Source organism: Sus scrofa, chromosome 7 (assembly GCF_054392235.1).
Source record: "Sus scrofa isolate SSC_HxYL_T2T_F1_AM1 chromosome 7, Sscrofa_HxYL_maternal_Yorkshire_Landrace_v2.0, whole genome shotgun sequence".
Lineage (NCBI taxonomy): Eukaryota > Metazoa > Chordata > Mammalia > Artiodactyla > Suidae > Sus > Sus scrofa.
In genome coordinates this window covers 23,963,831-23,979,630 of record NC_139389.1, presented here as the reverse complement: position 1 = coordinate 23,979,630, position 15,800 = coordinate 23,963,831, and the positions used below count along the sequence as shown (strand labels likewise).

Below are 15,800 nucleotides of genomic sequence, written 5' to 3'. Positions count from 1 at the left end.
ATCCAGCATTACCATGAGTTGTGTTATAGGTCACAGACACAGCTAGGATCTGGCATTGCTGTGGCTGTGGCATAGGCCAGCAGCTATACAGCCTGGGAACTTCCATATGCTGCAGGTGGGGCCCTAAAAAGCAAAAAAGAAAAAGGATGGGGGAAATGAATAAAATAATAAAATAAAATTAAGTTTCAGTGTTTGGGGAAATCAACTTATTTTAAAACAAACCTAGCAATAGAGGAGACTTGCTACCAACCTATATTCAGTAGGTAATTGTACATAAGAAGCATTTCCATGGAGAACCCAGTCCCAAGGAACTTTGCTAACTCATCTGGGATAAGCGTAAATGGGCTGTTTGAAAATAATGCCCAAGAGTCTCAGGATTATAATAAATTGCACATTCGCAAAGCACTCTCAATATTATCTACTATTGTCTTCCTAATAAGGGCTTTTTTCGTTCCAAAGATCATGCCTAAATAGTCATCCGTGTACTATAGGGTTCTCTGTCATTCTCTGAAAGTTTGAAAAATTCAAGTGTGTTCCTTCATAATTCCTTTTCTTAAATTATTTTTATCAACATAAGGTAAGTAAAATGACATTTGATTTAAAAACTACCCATTCTTAGGGAAGGTTGAAATGTATGTATATGATAGTACTAAATATACCTAGGGAAATCAGAGCATTTCATTTCTGGAAGCCTCCTCTAAACTTTGGAAATAATTAGTTTGGTGCCCATAGAAAGCAACTACATTTTTTTTCTTTGTAATCAGATTCTCTCAGTCTATCATCTAAAACTGTCTTAAAAGCATGTAAATTTTAGTAAACACTATATCTGAAAGATATTAAATAACTGAATGAAATGTATAGCCTTCAATCAATTATGTGAGCTATTTAAATACACAGTAAAAATTTGGTGGATTAATTTGTCCATGTTTTATCTAGATGTTTTAAAGTCAGATAAAAATCTCACTTATTCTATAACATTTTCCTAAACATACATTAAAAATAGCTGTAAATATAAATAAAATACTGTGTGATGAAAATGATGTATAAAAAGATACAATAGTGGAGAGACAAAACTTTAAAAAATCACAGATAGGAATTCCCTGGTGGCCTATCAGTTAAGGATCTGGCGTCACCACTGCTGTGGCTTAAGTCAATAGATGGGTGAGAACTTCCATGTACCTTGGGCACAGCCAAAAGAAATAAAAAGTTCCAGATAAACAAATCCCTATGCAGTTAAATAAGGATGTGAAGTCACTGGTAAATCAAAAATTGGAAAAAAAGCAGATTAAAAATTGGATAAAGAAGTCATGGTATACAAGAATTAAAAGTAATGAAATATCATGAGAATGACATAGAAAAGATCAGAGATCTAGCACAGAATTAAAGAGCTTACATATAATCTATGGAACCTTGCAATCTGAATTTATAGTTTCACAATCTCAGTAACTCATTTAAGGAATTGATAACTTTTTGATCTTTAGAAGCTCCCATAGTTATTAGCAGACAATAGCGATGAATGATTAACAATATCTTAAAATACGGATACTAAAATTTCCTTTGTCATAAGGTTTGGGGATAAGTACTAAATGATTTGTGGGTGTAAATGCTTACTTTAGTGTTTGGCATAAAGGCCCCTTAAGGATTAGTTGGAATTATTATTATATTACCTCATTGTACACAACAGACCTAGGGTTATTTTGGAATTAAGAGCCATAGTGATATCTTAGCCCTGAGGAGCTTTGTGTGACACCTCACACGATGGATTTGAGAACTTAGAGAAACAGAGTATGTGAAAATTGTGCCTTGTAAGCCTACATGTTGCCCCTAAACTTTTAAGTCTCTGGTCCTCAACAGAAATACTTTCCTCCTATACCAGTTCCCTGGACATAAATGTTGTATTTGTAGCTACATACAATTAAGTAAAGCATTGATAAAAGACCAAGGTCTTACATAAAAATAACATAAGTCCCCCGATAAAGAAAAACTCCTACAAGATAGGTAATAAAATTTGACATGAAAAATCAACTGCGTGGTTTGAACGAAGTAGTTATGCAAGATAACGGATATCCAACAACAAATGTTTGAGTTGGGGGAAACATGTTTATAGCTAAATTCTCTCAGTTTATACTTCAGCCAGATGTCATCAAAGTGTTTAAGTTTCTTGCTCAATTCTAAATGACCAAGACGGATTTAAATATTAAAAGCCTTCTTAGTCCCCTTGGGATGATGTAATTATTCGATTATAATAATACACTTGCATCTGGACAAGCCTATCTTGATGATGCCTAAGGGCTAGGTTTTCTCCACCTCCTCCTTGTGCTAGAGCTAACTGCACGCTTTTATTCTTCTTAACATTTCAGTAAGGCCTTGTAGCAGGGATTCAAAAAAAGACCTATCTGAATCCTAAGACCCAGCCACATCTACTTTATTGGTCACCTGAGATAGGAACAAATAAACTTCATTTTAACTGCCTCCTTAGCTGATATTTCTGCAAATCAAAGTATAAAAGCATTACTTTGGAGCATCTGAAACACAGTCGCTTCTGCTTGGCATTCAATCCTTGCCATAGCCCAAGGACATGCTCATTGTCATCTTTATCACACAGAGTAGTAGATTCCATTTCAGAAAGGTTCGGTTACTTGCTTAAGGTAGCTGTCTTTATGCTGTAGGGTCATGAGGAGAAATTAAGTCCCCTGGTGTCACATCTTTTAATTATCCTCCCCCACCCACCCAAGTGACTGCACCCAGTCTTCTATGAATGGATGATTAATTGTATGCATATAGTCCCAATATATACAATTGTGTTTGTCATTTCTCAAAATCTTTCTACCTTTCCTGCCACTGCTCTGATACAGGGGACGCAAACTGCAGATAATGGAACGAATTAACAAAAGCCATCCAGAAGAGTTTATTCTACTAGGCTTTGCAGATCGTCCCTGACTGGAGCTTCCTCTGTTCATTATTCTGCTTCTAACATACCCCATGGCCATGGTGGGAAACATAGCCATCATTCTGGTGTCCACCTTAGACTCCCGTCTGCACAGCCCCATGTATTTCTTCCTCACCAACCTCTCCTTTCTGGACATGTGCTACACCACAAGCATTGTCCCTCAGATGCTGTTTCACCTGGGAGGATCTGAGAAGACAATCAGCTATCTGGGCTGTGCCGTTCAGCTTTATTTCTTCCACATAATGGGAGGCACAGAATGTCTGCTTTTGCTCTTATGTCTTTCGATCGCTACGTGGCCATCTGCAAGCCTCTGCACTACACCCTCATCATGAATCGGTGCACCTGTATCCTACTGGTGGCTACTGTGTGGCTGGGTGGAATGACCTACGCTGTCTCAGAGGCCACTGTCACATTACACTTACCACTCTGTGGTCACAACACACTGGATCACTTGGTATGTGAGATTCCTGTTCTGATAAAGGCCGCCTGTGGTGAGAAAGGTGCCAATGAGCTCACACTCTCTGTGGTTTGCATTTTCATGTTTGCTGTGCCACTATGCTTCATTCTTGCTTCCTATGCTTCTATCGGACATGCTGTATTTAAGATTAAATCTTCGGAGGGAAGAAAAAAAGCCTTTGGCACATGTTCCTCCCATCTCATTGTAGTTTTCTTCTTTTATGGCCCAGCCATTAGCATGTACCTTCAGCCCCCTTCCTCCATCTCTACAGACCAGCCCAAGTTCATGGCTCTCTTCTATGGAGTGGTGACTCCTACACTCAACCCTTTCATCTACACTCTGAGGAACAAGGATGTAAAGGGTGCCTGGGGCAACCTGGTGAGGAGCGTTTTCACTTCCAAGTGATAGTTCGCAGACATCGAATGACATTATTTGACAAGTGAGTAGGTACATAGGAGTTTCTCTGACAAATCATTCTCATCTCATTTTTCCTCAGATCATGTTATTCTTCTTGCAAAATATGTCATATTTCTAACGCTCTTTCTAATGGTGTTAAGACAAGGGTGATACTTGGCTTGTATACACCAGTTAGGCCAATCCGTGGAAATACACTACAAATAGTCTACACTGGTTAATACATACTGAAATAGTAACTATGTCAAACAGTATTTAAAAAGTACTATATATTACAATACAAACTAATTAGTTAAAGTTAATAATCAGAAGACAGCATGGTAACCATTCACCAATGGATTTCCTATGACAGTGCCACCTAAGAACAATTTCATCACTCTCGGCAAGACTGGTCACATCCAAGTGGGCAGCACGGTGCCAGTGTGCATTCCGAGTGAGGCACTCTACATCTCAGACCAACCGTGAGTCTCAGAAGACAATCAACCTCAACTTACGTAGATCCTATTGCTTCTTTAGAAGCACACTGTGACCCTTGTTTAACTAGTAAGTGTACAGGGTTTGTATTTTTACCTAAAGGATCTATTGTTGAATATTAAAATGGACAAAATGTGTGCCTAAGTTTCTTAACATCCCTTTTAAATATTATAAGCATGAACCTTCTGAGAGAATCATGAGCCACAACCTGGAAACATTTTGTGCATAATGGAAATAGCCCGGAATGCCTTTTGAAATCCTTCAAGAATCTTTTACAAGAAGAAGCAATTTGTATTTCTAGAAGGGAAGGCCACTTGCTTACTTTAAGCAATTGAGTATCTCTTTGATGCTCACAATCTGTATCATGACAAATTCAAAGTACTGAACTGAGCTCTAGGGTTCATATCTAACAAACATTTGCCACAAAATTAGTGACACTTTTAGAGCAAATTAAAGAGTTTATGGTTACTTGCTGTTAAATTAATAGGATGAGAAATCAACATAATGGTTGTGTAGCGAAGAAACTAGCAGCTAAGAAAAACAAGAACCATTTAGACTTTTCTGGCATGGGTTCGGGTATGATCAAAATCTAAGCAAGCCACTGGATGAAAAGTTGCATGTTATCCTGAACAAGAAACAATTTGAAATCATATCTAATGTTTGATTTAAAAAAAAAAGCAGATCATAGGATGCTTGATCCAGTTCTTGAGACAAACAGACTTTGGTTTATCTCATTTGGAAAATATTCTAAATAATTTTAAAATTTAGCTGTTTAAATAATTTAAAATTTTGGCCTGAGTTTTGGCCTGAATGCTGCCCAAAAAATTTTTTTCTTTAATTTCACACACACACAGGGCAATGAAAGTAAAAAATTCTGTGATGTTCGATAATGTCTCTGATCATTTTGAGTAACGATATCCTTGATCACTTTGCTCTAAGCAGAAATCGGCACAACAGTGTAAATCAACTGCACTTGAATAAAAAAGAAATAATAAAGACACCCTTTGTCTTACTTAGTCTTAAACACAGAGGAATGTGATAATTTTCAGTTTGGAGGGCAAAATCCAGGAAGATTTGTGTCAAAAGCTTAGCGATGAGACTGTTGAGAGCTCTTCAGATTACTTCTTTATCTTTTACGTCTGTAAAGACAACTCATTTCAGAACTGGGCTTTCCAGACTCTGAAATATCAGGGCTTCCTAAAGGAAATACACACAAACATTTAAGCATAAAGAATATTGCGTGTAGTGGTAGGGGGAAAGTCACAGAAACATGTTCTTTTTACTAAACTACTTCACGTTTCCACAGCATGTACGTTCAGTATATTCCAGCATGAAGAATACTGTCAGGAACCATTAAGAAGCTCTGTTGAAGGAAGTACATATTACATGTGAAGTTTAGCGTGTACTCTATCCTTGATGTAAAGCATGCGCAATCTCAAGAGTGCTTTTTTCAAAGAAGTTGGTCAAAAGCTTTTCTTCTTTTCCCAACCAAGCAAATCTTTCCTGAAGAACAAAAGGAAGACAGCAAAATATTTTCACTTTTGTTCTAAAAGATCCTAAAAATGTAGACATGTATTTAGGACTGTCTTTGAGGGAGAAGTCAAAAAGGCTTCACTAGTTATTTTGTGACACAGTAGGTTAAGGATTCTGCATTATCACTGCAGAGGCTTGGGTTGCTGCTATGGCACAGGTTCGATTCCAGGCCCTGGAATTTCCACATGCCGTGGGTGCAGCCAGAAACAAACAAACAAAACCTTACCTATGATTTCCTTCACATTAGAGGTGTTCTCAGACCTGCAGAGTATAACTCCTATGCAACAAGTGCATCCTGCTCTAAGGGATAGGATTAAAACAAAATACATGCAAATCAGGAGTCCCCATGGTGGCACAGTGGTAATGAACCCAACTAGTATCCATGAGGACGCAGGTTCGATCCCTGGCCTTGCTCAGTGGGTTAAGGATCCGGCATTGCACCATGAGCTATGGTGTAGATCACACACGCAGCTCGGATCCCAGGTTGCTGTGGCTGTGGTATAGGCCGGCAGCTACAGCTCCAATTCGACCCCTAGCCTATAAACTTCCATATGGCACAGGTGTGGCCCTAAAAAGCAAAAAATAAACTAAATAAAACAAAGTAAAATAAAATAAAGTAAATGCAAATGAGAATTCTGGTTCAACAAATGTCTTACAGCTACCATAAATCCAATGTCTACTCGAAAGGTGATATTCAGAATTCCAATGACTTGGAAGAGTCCCAGAGGCCACTAGGGCAGGAGTGGGGTAGGGGTGGAAGAGGGGGGAGATGAGAGGAGTGAGAAAGAGTTTCCACTAAAGCACACTAAGAGACAGATACATAAAGTTAATCAATGTGATCCTTGATTCGATCTTTTATTTATTTATTTTTTGCCACACCCATGGCATGTGGATATTCCTAGGCCAGGAATCAAACCTATGCCACAGCAGTGACCCAGTCGATGCAGTGACACCACCGGATCCTTAATCCACTGCACCACAAGGGAACTTCCTCAATCTTGTCTTTGGGAAATACTCTCAGGAACATTGAGGAATAGGTCGCATTATACTCTGTAATATTTCAGGAAAAAATATTTTAAATGTACATTCATATTATATTATTATAAACAGAAGAAAATAAAATCCCCTGGTAAAAATTAACAATGTGAAATCTGGTGGTGCAATATACTAAGTCTCTATACCATTATTTTTGCCATAATTTTTATTATCTTAGTGGTTGAATTGTTATTGGAATATGATGGACTTAAATTTGAAAGTTTATTATGCTTGAAATCACTTGAAGCTGTCATGACATATGATAACCAGTGCCCTTCTAGCCCCACATTTGTAAAATAGAGATATAATATGCGAAGCTGAGACCAACAAAGGAAAAGAAAACGAGTGTATCTGGGATGGAAGCCGTGCTGGTTTCTGTAATTGTTGATAGCATGCTTGTGCCAATCATCCTGCACTGCTGAGACATACGCAGAAGAGATAACTGAGCATGTGTTCAGAGAATATGCTGCACAGGAATAGGCATGAGAGGAAGTGGACAAAAACTGGGAGACAAGAGCTGTCTGGAAGGGAAGGAAAATTTTACTGGGATAAAGAAGAAGCTGGTCCTTCACTGCATTTAGCCTCCATTCTTAGCTGAGAAAAGGCTGGATTCAGTGTCAGTTCTTCAGTAAAGTTGTCTGTGACTCAGAGTCATGTGCGCTGGGTGATTGCCAATTTACTAATTCTTGGTTTTAGGTTTAGGGTTGGCAATGCTAGGATTTCGGACCTTCTAGATTACCCTGGGCATCGTTGGCCATGACAAAGGGCCTCAGAACTACAAAAATCTATTGTAGAGTTGTGGTCGTGGCCCAGTGGAAATGAATCATTCTAGGAACCATGAGGTAGTGGGTTCGATCCCTGGCCTTGCTCAGCAGGTTAAGGATCCGGCATTGCTGTGAACTGGGGTATAGGTCACAGATGTGGCTCAGATCTGGCATGCTGTGGCTGTGGTGTAGACCAGCAGATGTAGCTCTGATTAGACCCCCTAACCTGGGAATCTCCATATGCTGCAGGTGAGGCTCTAAAAAGCAAAAAAATTAAAATTAAAATTAAAAATAAAAAATCTATTCTCATTACCCTGATTTCATCACATAAAAGTCAGTTAAACTTAAGCAAGTCATGTGTCTTCTTTCCTTCAGTTTTTGTTGTTGTTGTTGAAAAGCCAAAGTTAGGCTATTTATTTTCTCTCTCTCACTTTTTTTTTTTTTTTTGTCTTTTTGCTATTTCTTTGGGCCGCTCCCACGGCATATGGAGGTTCCCAGGCTAGGGGTCGAATCGGAGCTGTAGCCACTGGCCTATGCCAGAGCCACAGCAACGCGGGATCCGAGCCGTGTCTGCGACCTACACCACAGCTCACGGCAACGCCGGATCATTAACCCACTGAGCAAGGGCAGGGATCGAACCCACAACCTCATGGTTCCTAGTCGGATTCGTTAACAACTGCGCCACGACGGGAACTCCTCTCTTTTTTTTTTTTGAAGTATAGGTAGGTTCAAATTACATAAATTGTAGGTATACAAAATACAGTGATTCACAATTTTAATGGTTATACTCCATTTATGGTTATTATGAAATATTGGTTATATTCTATGTGTTGTACAACATATACTTGTAGCTTATTTTATACACAATTGTTTCTACCTCATAATCTCCTACCACCACATTGCCACTCTCCTCTTTCCTCTCCCCACTAGTAACCACTAGCTTGCTCTATCTGTGAATCTGCTTATTTTTTGTTACATTCATTAATTTGCTGTATTTTTTAGATTCCACAAATAAGTAGTATCATACAGTATTTGTCTTTCTCTGCCTGACTTATTTCACGTAGGATAATACCCTCCAAGTCCATCCATGTTGCTACAAATGGCAAAATCTGATTACTTTTTATGGCCATGTAGTATTCCATTGTGTACATATGTGTCTGTGTGTGTATATATATTCATTCCATGTGTTCCTGATCCGTTTTTTGTTGATGAATGCTTAGATTGTTTCCATATTTTGGCAATTATAAATAATGCTACTATGAACGCTATGGTACATGTATCTTTTTAAATTAGTGGAGTTTGGGGGGATTATACTCAGGAATGGAATCACTGGGTCATAGGATAATACAGAATTCTAATTTACATTCCTACCAATAGTGTAGGAGGGTTCCCTTTTCTCTATATCCTTGCTAATATTTATTATTTGCATTATTTTTGATGATAGCCATCCCAACAGGTACGAGGCAATATTTCATTGTGGTTTGTGATACAACTGCATAAGATTCACATTAGTGGTTCGAAAAGTTCAAAACAATAAACACAATAATGTATGTGTTAATCTTTGGGGGAATTTTGGTAGCTGACCTTTGTTTTGGATTACAAATTAATTTGAATATCATGGTAATATGGCTAGGATTCGATATCATATATGCTATAATTATAGCATTCCAAGAAAAATAGTCTATACAAATTTTTTAAATTTATGTTTTCAAGCAGAAAAGAAAGAAAACAGATGCGAAATTTCAACTTTTTTTAAAGTTAGATAGTCAGAGACTCGTGTATTACAGGAGATGTTGGAATTTCCATAAGCACAAGGTGGTTCAAAGAACTAAACTACATGGGGGGGAGGTTTTTTTTAATTCCCCCCTTTTGTTTGGCTTTTAGGGCTGCATCCACAGCATATGGAGGTTCCCAGGCTAGGAGTCAAATTGGAGCTGTAGCCACCAGCCTACGAGACAGCCATAGCAACGTCAGTCCCGAGCCATGTCTACAATCGACAACACAGCTCGCAGCAATGCCGGATCCTTAACCCACTGACCAAGGCCAGGGATCAAACTGACAACCTCATGTCTCTGCTGCACCATGACAGGAACTCCTATCCCTTTTTTAATTAAAGTACAGTTTATTCACAATGTTGTGCCAATTTCTGCTGTACACCAAAGTGACCCGGTTCATACACACACACACACACACACACATACATATACACACACACTTTTTTTCATATTATCTTCCCTCATGTTCTACCCGAAGAGATTGGATATAGTCCCCTGTGCTACACAGTAGGATCGCATTGCTTATCCCTTCTAAATGCAGTAGTTTGCATCTTACTAGCCCCAAATTCCCTCTCCATCTCCCACTCCCCCTACCTTGGCAACCACAAGTCTGTTCTCTATGCTTGTGAGTCAGCTTTTGTTTTGTATTAAACTATCGTTTTTGCTTTTAAAAGTCTTATTTCACCCTGTGATGGTTCACTCTATGTGGCCCCAATTACTTACTAAAAATTCTTTTATATACACAGTCTCGGTTCATTTCTTGGACAGTAGGTTAAGGACAAAGGCACATAGCCCATATTACCGTCTATGTCGAGCTGGAGATAGAGAATCACAGACACACAAAGGCAGAGACATCAGGATCAGTGTGACTGCAAACCAACCAAGGAACTGAGGGGAAGTCTGAAAATGTGGTTTTCATTTTAAAAATTTAGGAAATAGGATTTGAATCAATCATATGAAAAGGTTAAAGGCCTCAAAACCACAACCGGACAACACGATCACCACACAAAACTCAGGTGTTTATTTTATGTTGAATTGTCCTTTAACCTTATTCCACGTGAGCTCCATATGGTTTCCAGTTTTAAAATGTTACATACATAGGACAATTCTTTCAGATAGAGAAGGTATCAATAACAAGGGTCACAAAACTATTACTGTAATAAAAATACGTTCATTTCTTTGGAAAACATATGCCTTGATCTTCATAATGAACTTACTAATCAGAACTGTTCAAATTAGACCAATTTCCTTAAGAAGGAAAAACACTACATTTTCATATAGCTTTTATCACAACATTTTCCAATATATTTTCACTAATTCTTTCAAATACCCATCAGATTTATCAAGTCACTTTCAGACCCTAGTACTCGGTTGCCTCCGTTTTTTTTTCTTTCTTTCTTTGTACTTGTTTGTTTTGTAGGTCCACACCCACAGCACATGGAGGTTCCCAGGCTAGGGGTTCAATTGGAGCTATAGCTGCCAGCCTACACCACAGCCACAGCAACACAGGATCCCAGCCATGTCTGCGACCTACACCACAGCCCACAGCAAAGCCAGATCCTTACCCCACTGAGCAAGGCCAGGGATTGAACCCACAACCTCATGGTTGCCAGTCAGATTCATTTTTGCTGCACCAAAACAGGAACTTCCAAAACTTGTTTTCTTACTATTGATGGCATAATAAAGAATACATGCCAAAATTCCTCTCAATCATAACTATTATTCAACAAAAGAGTAAGTGTTGGAGAAAGGATTGAAGACATTTCACTGTATTTTTAATCAAATCAATGAAGATAAATTTTATGATGAATTCTGCCTAAAAAGCAAGAAATTAAAAGGCATATTCTAGGTTATTTAAAATTATTAAGATCATCTCTCCATAAGAATTACACTTGCTATTTTATCAATATTTAAAACAACTCCTCCCTTGGAGTTCCCGTCGTGGCACAGCAAAACAAATCCAACTTGGAACCATGAGGTCCGATCTCTGGCCTTGCTCAGTGGGTTAAGGATCTGGCGTTGCTGTGAGCTGTGGTATAGGTCACAGACGCAGCTCGGATCTGGCATTGCTGTGGCTCTGGCATAGCTAGCAGCAACAGCTAAAATTAGACCCTTAGCCTGGGAAACTCCATATGCCACAGGTGCAGCCCTACAAAGACAAAAAGACAAAAAATAACATAACATAACATAACGTAACACAGTTCCATGTCTCATTTTCAATTAAGAAAAAGGATACTTCTGTTTTATTAGGTTTGTGCCACTGCAAAAAAAAAATAATACTGAATTTGATCTTGATTGTACATGATTTTTTTCTCTGCTAGAGAGTGACTTGTATTTGGGGAGTCTGTGTTTAATTCATATTGGCTGCCACAAACTCTGTGACCTTGTGAGAGCCCATAAGTGCAGAGAAAGTGAGTGAATGAAAAAGTGGCTGACACATGGATGAGCAGGTGAGCCACTGGTGAAGAGATGCTCCATTATACTCTTAACGTCAAAGTATACAGGCTCACTCTCACCCCACTAATCTTTTTGCTGCCTCTCTTACATCTTTGTTTCTCAAGGTGTAGATGAGAGGGTTGAGTCTGGGTGTGACAACAGTATAAAGGAGGGCAGTGAACTTGCCTCCATCTTGAGAACTTCCTGATGGGGGCTGAAGGTATATGCACATGGCTGGAATGAAAAACAGAGATACAACCACAAGATGGGCTCCACATGTCCCAAAGACTTTCTGAAGTCCAGCTGTTGACCGCATCCTCAGCACAGCATGGGCAATCGCACCATAGGAGCTGAGAATGAGGATGAGAGGTATGAGAACAAAAACGGAGCTCGTGACCATGAGGGCCAGCTCATTAGCTGTCTTGTATCAACACAAGACAGTCGCAGCAGTGCTGGAACTTCACAGAAGAAATGGTCCACTTGGCCATGTCCACACAGGGGTACCCAGGAGGTAAATGAGGAATGAAGTGCCGACTTGGTGAAGCCACTTACCCAAGAAGCCACAGCCAACAGATGGCAGAAACGAGGGTGCATGAGGACAGTGTAATGCAAGGGTCTACATACAGCTGCATAACGGTCATAGGACATCACCACCAGTAGCACACATTCTGTGGATCCCAGTGCCAGGGAACAGTAAAGTTGAGTCATGCAACCTACATAAGACATGGCTTTTCCTGGGCCCCAGAGGTTGACCAGCAACTGGGGGATGAAGCTGGTAGAGTAGCAGAGATCCAGAAAAGACAGGTTTGAGAGGAAGAAGTACATGGGAGTGTGCAGATGGGAGTCCAGGTATGATACGATAATGATGAACAGGTTGCCTGTCAATGTCATTAAGTAAAACATTGAGACAACCACAAAGAGTACTACTTCCACACGAGGCCAATTGGAAAAACCTAGCAGGACAAAGTAGCCTCCAGAAGTTGCATTGAGTTTTTCCATCATCATTCATTTCCTGTTACCTAGCAAAAGAATTACATACACTCAAGATAAATGGAAATACAACTGCCAAAGCAATTTTGAGAGAAAAGAACACAGCCATAAGTACAACCCTCCCAGACCTGAGATTTTACTACTAAGCTACAGTCATAAAAGCAGCATGGTACTGGTACAAAAGCAGACACATACATCCATGGAACAGAAAGGCCCAGAAATAAACCCACTCACCTATGGTCAATTAATCTCCAACAAAGGGGACAGGACTATACAATGCACAAAAGACAGCCTCTGCAGCACATCGTGCTGGGAAAACTGGACAGCCACATATAAAACAAGGAAACTAGAACATTTAATCACACCACATACAACAATAAACTCAAAATGGCTTAAAGATCTAAATGTAACAACAAAACCACAAAACTCCAAAAGAGAACATAGGAAAAACACTCTTTGAGATAAATCATAGCAATATTTTTTGGATCACTCCCTATGGGAAAAGAAATAAAAACAAAAATTAAAAGGGGGGACCTAATTTATCTTAAAAGCTTTTGCACAGCAAAGGAAACCACGGACAAAACAAAAAGATACCCTACAGAAAGGAAGAAAAGTTTTGCAAATATGTGACCAACAAGGAGTTAACATACAAAATATCCACAGAGTTCAGGTACAATTCCCTATCAAAAAAAAAAAAAAAAAAAGAATAAATAACTCAGTCTTAATACGAATAGAAGACCTGAAGAGAAATGTTTACAAAGACATACAATTGGCTAACAGGCACATAAAAAGATGCTCAATTATTAGATAAGTGCAAATCAAACCAACAATGAGATATCACAATACATCTGTCAGAATGTCTATCATCAAATAACAACATTTGTTGTTTACAAATAACAAATGTTGAGGAGGAGTTGGGGGGAAGGGAACACTTGCATGCTGTTGATGGGAATGTAAACTGGTGCAGCCACTGTGGAAAGCAGTAAGGAGGTGCAGCCAAAAAATTAAAAATATAACTACCACACAATCCAGCAATTCCACTCCCAGATAGACACCCTGAAAAAAACAAAAACACTAGTTCCAAAAAATGCACCTCAGTGTTCATAGGAGCACTATGTACCATAGCCAAGACATGGTAGCAACCCAAGGGCCCATCAACAGATGGTTGGATTAAGAAGATGTCATATATATACATATACACAATGGAATACTACTCAGCCATTAAAAAGAGTGACATACTGCCCCTTGAAGCCATGGGGATGGCCCTAAATTACATTATGCCTAGTGAACTAAGTCAGACAGAAAAAGACACACACTCCACATAAGAGTCACTTATGTGGAATCTAAAAATTAGCATTATTAATTATTCCAAAAAGAAACAGACTCACAAATACAGAAAACAAACTGGTGGTTTCCAAAAGGGAAAGCGAAGGGAGAAGAGACAAATTAGGAGTACAGGACTAACAGATATAAACTATTATGTACCAAATCGATAGGCAAAAAAGATATACTCTACAACACAGAAATTATAGCCATTACCTTATAATGGCCTATAATGGGGTTTAATCTGCAATAATAATGAATCACTCTGCTGTACACTTGAAACTAATATATTATTATAAATCAGCAATACTTCAATAGAGAAAAAATTCTCCAAGAACCACAGGGACACACAAAAAAGAAACAGAAACCAGTTTGAAGAGCCTACCACTTTTCAATTCTGGGACAATTAGGCTTTAAGGGAAACTGTGATACTAATGAGATGAAAGAAATAAGAATCCACATTCGTATGAGGAATTTTAGAGAAAAAATAGATAGTAGAAAAGACAAAAGTTATCTCTGTAAGCAGTATCCTAATTAATAAATATAAGAACATATGGGACACATATACACAGTGGAATATTACTGAGGCATGAAAAAGAATGGAATAATGCCACTTAAGCAACATGGATGGACCCAGAGTTTACCATACTAAGTAAAGTAAGTCAGACAGAGAAAGAAAAACACTATGTGGTATCACTTATATGTGGACTCTAATGAAAATTATGCAAAATAACTTATTTAAAAAACAGAAACAAACACACAGATTTCAAAATCATTCTTATGGTTGCTATGGGGGAAACCATTGGGGGGAGACAAAAATTGGGAGGGTGGGATTCACACATAAACACCACTGTGTAAAATAGATGATTAATGAGAACCTGCTGTGCACAGCACAGGAAAATTTACTCAATTGTCTGTAAAAACCTATACGGGAAAAAGAATGGATGTTTTTACATGTATGACCGAGTCACGTCGCTATATACCTTCAAGTAATATAACATTGTAAATCGACTACATGCCAATAAAATTAAATTGAAAAAAATAGAATGATGGGGTTCGAAAAGCATAAACGGATGCTAAAAAATGGGGAATGAAAGTAAGATGAGAAATAGGAACATAGGTTAAAATATCTCCCCACAGAGTTCCCTGGTGGCATAGCAGTTAAGGATTTGGTGTTGTCAATGCTGTGCCTCAGGCTCTGTCCCTAGCACAGGAACTTATGCATGCTATGGGTTCAGCCAAAAATTAAAACATTTAATTAAATATTTTCCCACTAATTACTTGCTAATTACAAAATGAAAAGCAGTAGCCTTTACATTAGAAAAACCTGGCGGACATCACCATATAGCCAAGTAATCAATGTTAACATCTCCGATGTTAAGACAAACCAACAGCATGTGACTACTGATATGATGCTATGAATAGGACATAATGTTTCAGTCATATTCCTGCCAAAAAATGCACAGCCTGACCTTAACAATGAAGAAACAATGAGACAAACTCACACGGAGACAACTTGGACAGAAGAGCTGGCCTGCATGCTTCAAAAAGATCATATTCAAAGAAGATAAATGAACTGGTCCACATTAAAGGACGTCAAAGAGACATACTACCTAAATGTCTGCTTCTGAACTGGGGAAAAATAGCTG

At 38.6% G+C, this 15,800-nt stretch overlaps 2 pseudogenes; one reads left to right on the top strand and one right to left on the bottom strand.

Annotated features, from left to right (window-relative positions):
• The first annotated feature begins 2,874 nt into the window (after positions 1-2,874).
• LOC100519261 (olfactory receptor 2B11-like) lies at positions 2,875-3,812 on the top strand (annotated as a pseudogene).
• Positions 3,813-11,914: 8,102 nt separating this feature from the next.
• LOC146401364 (olfactory receptor 2J3-like) lies at positions 11,915-12,847 on the bottom strand (annotated as a pseudogene).
• Positions 12,848-15,800: the final 2,953 nt, after the last annotated feature.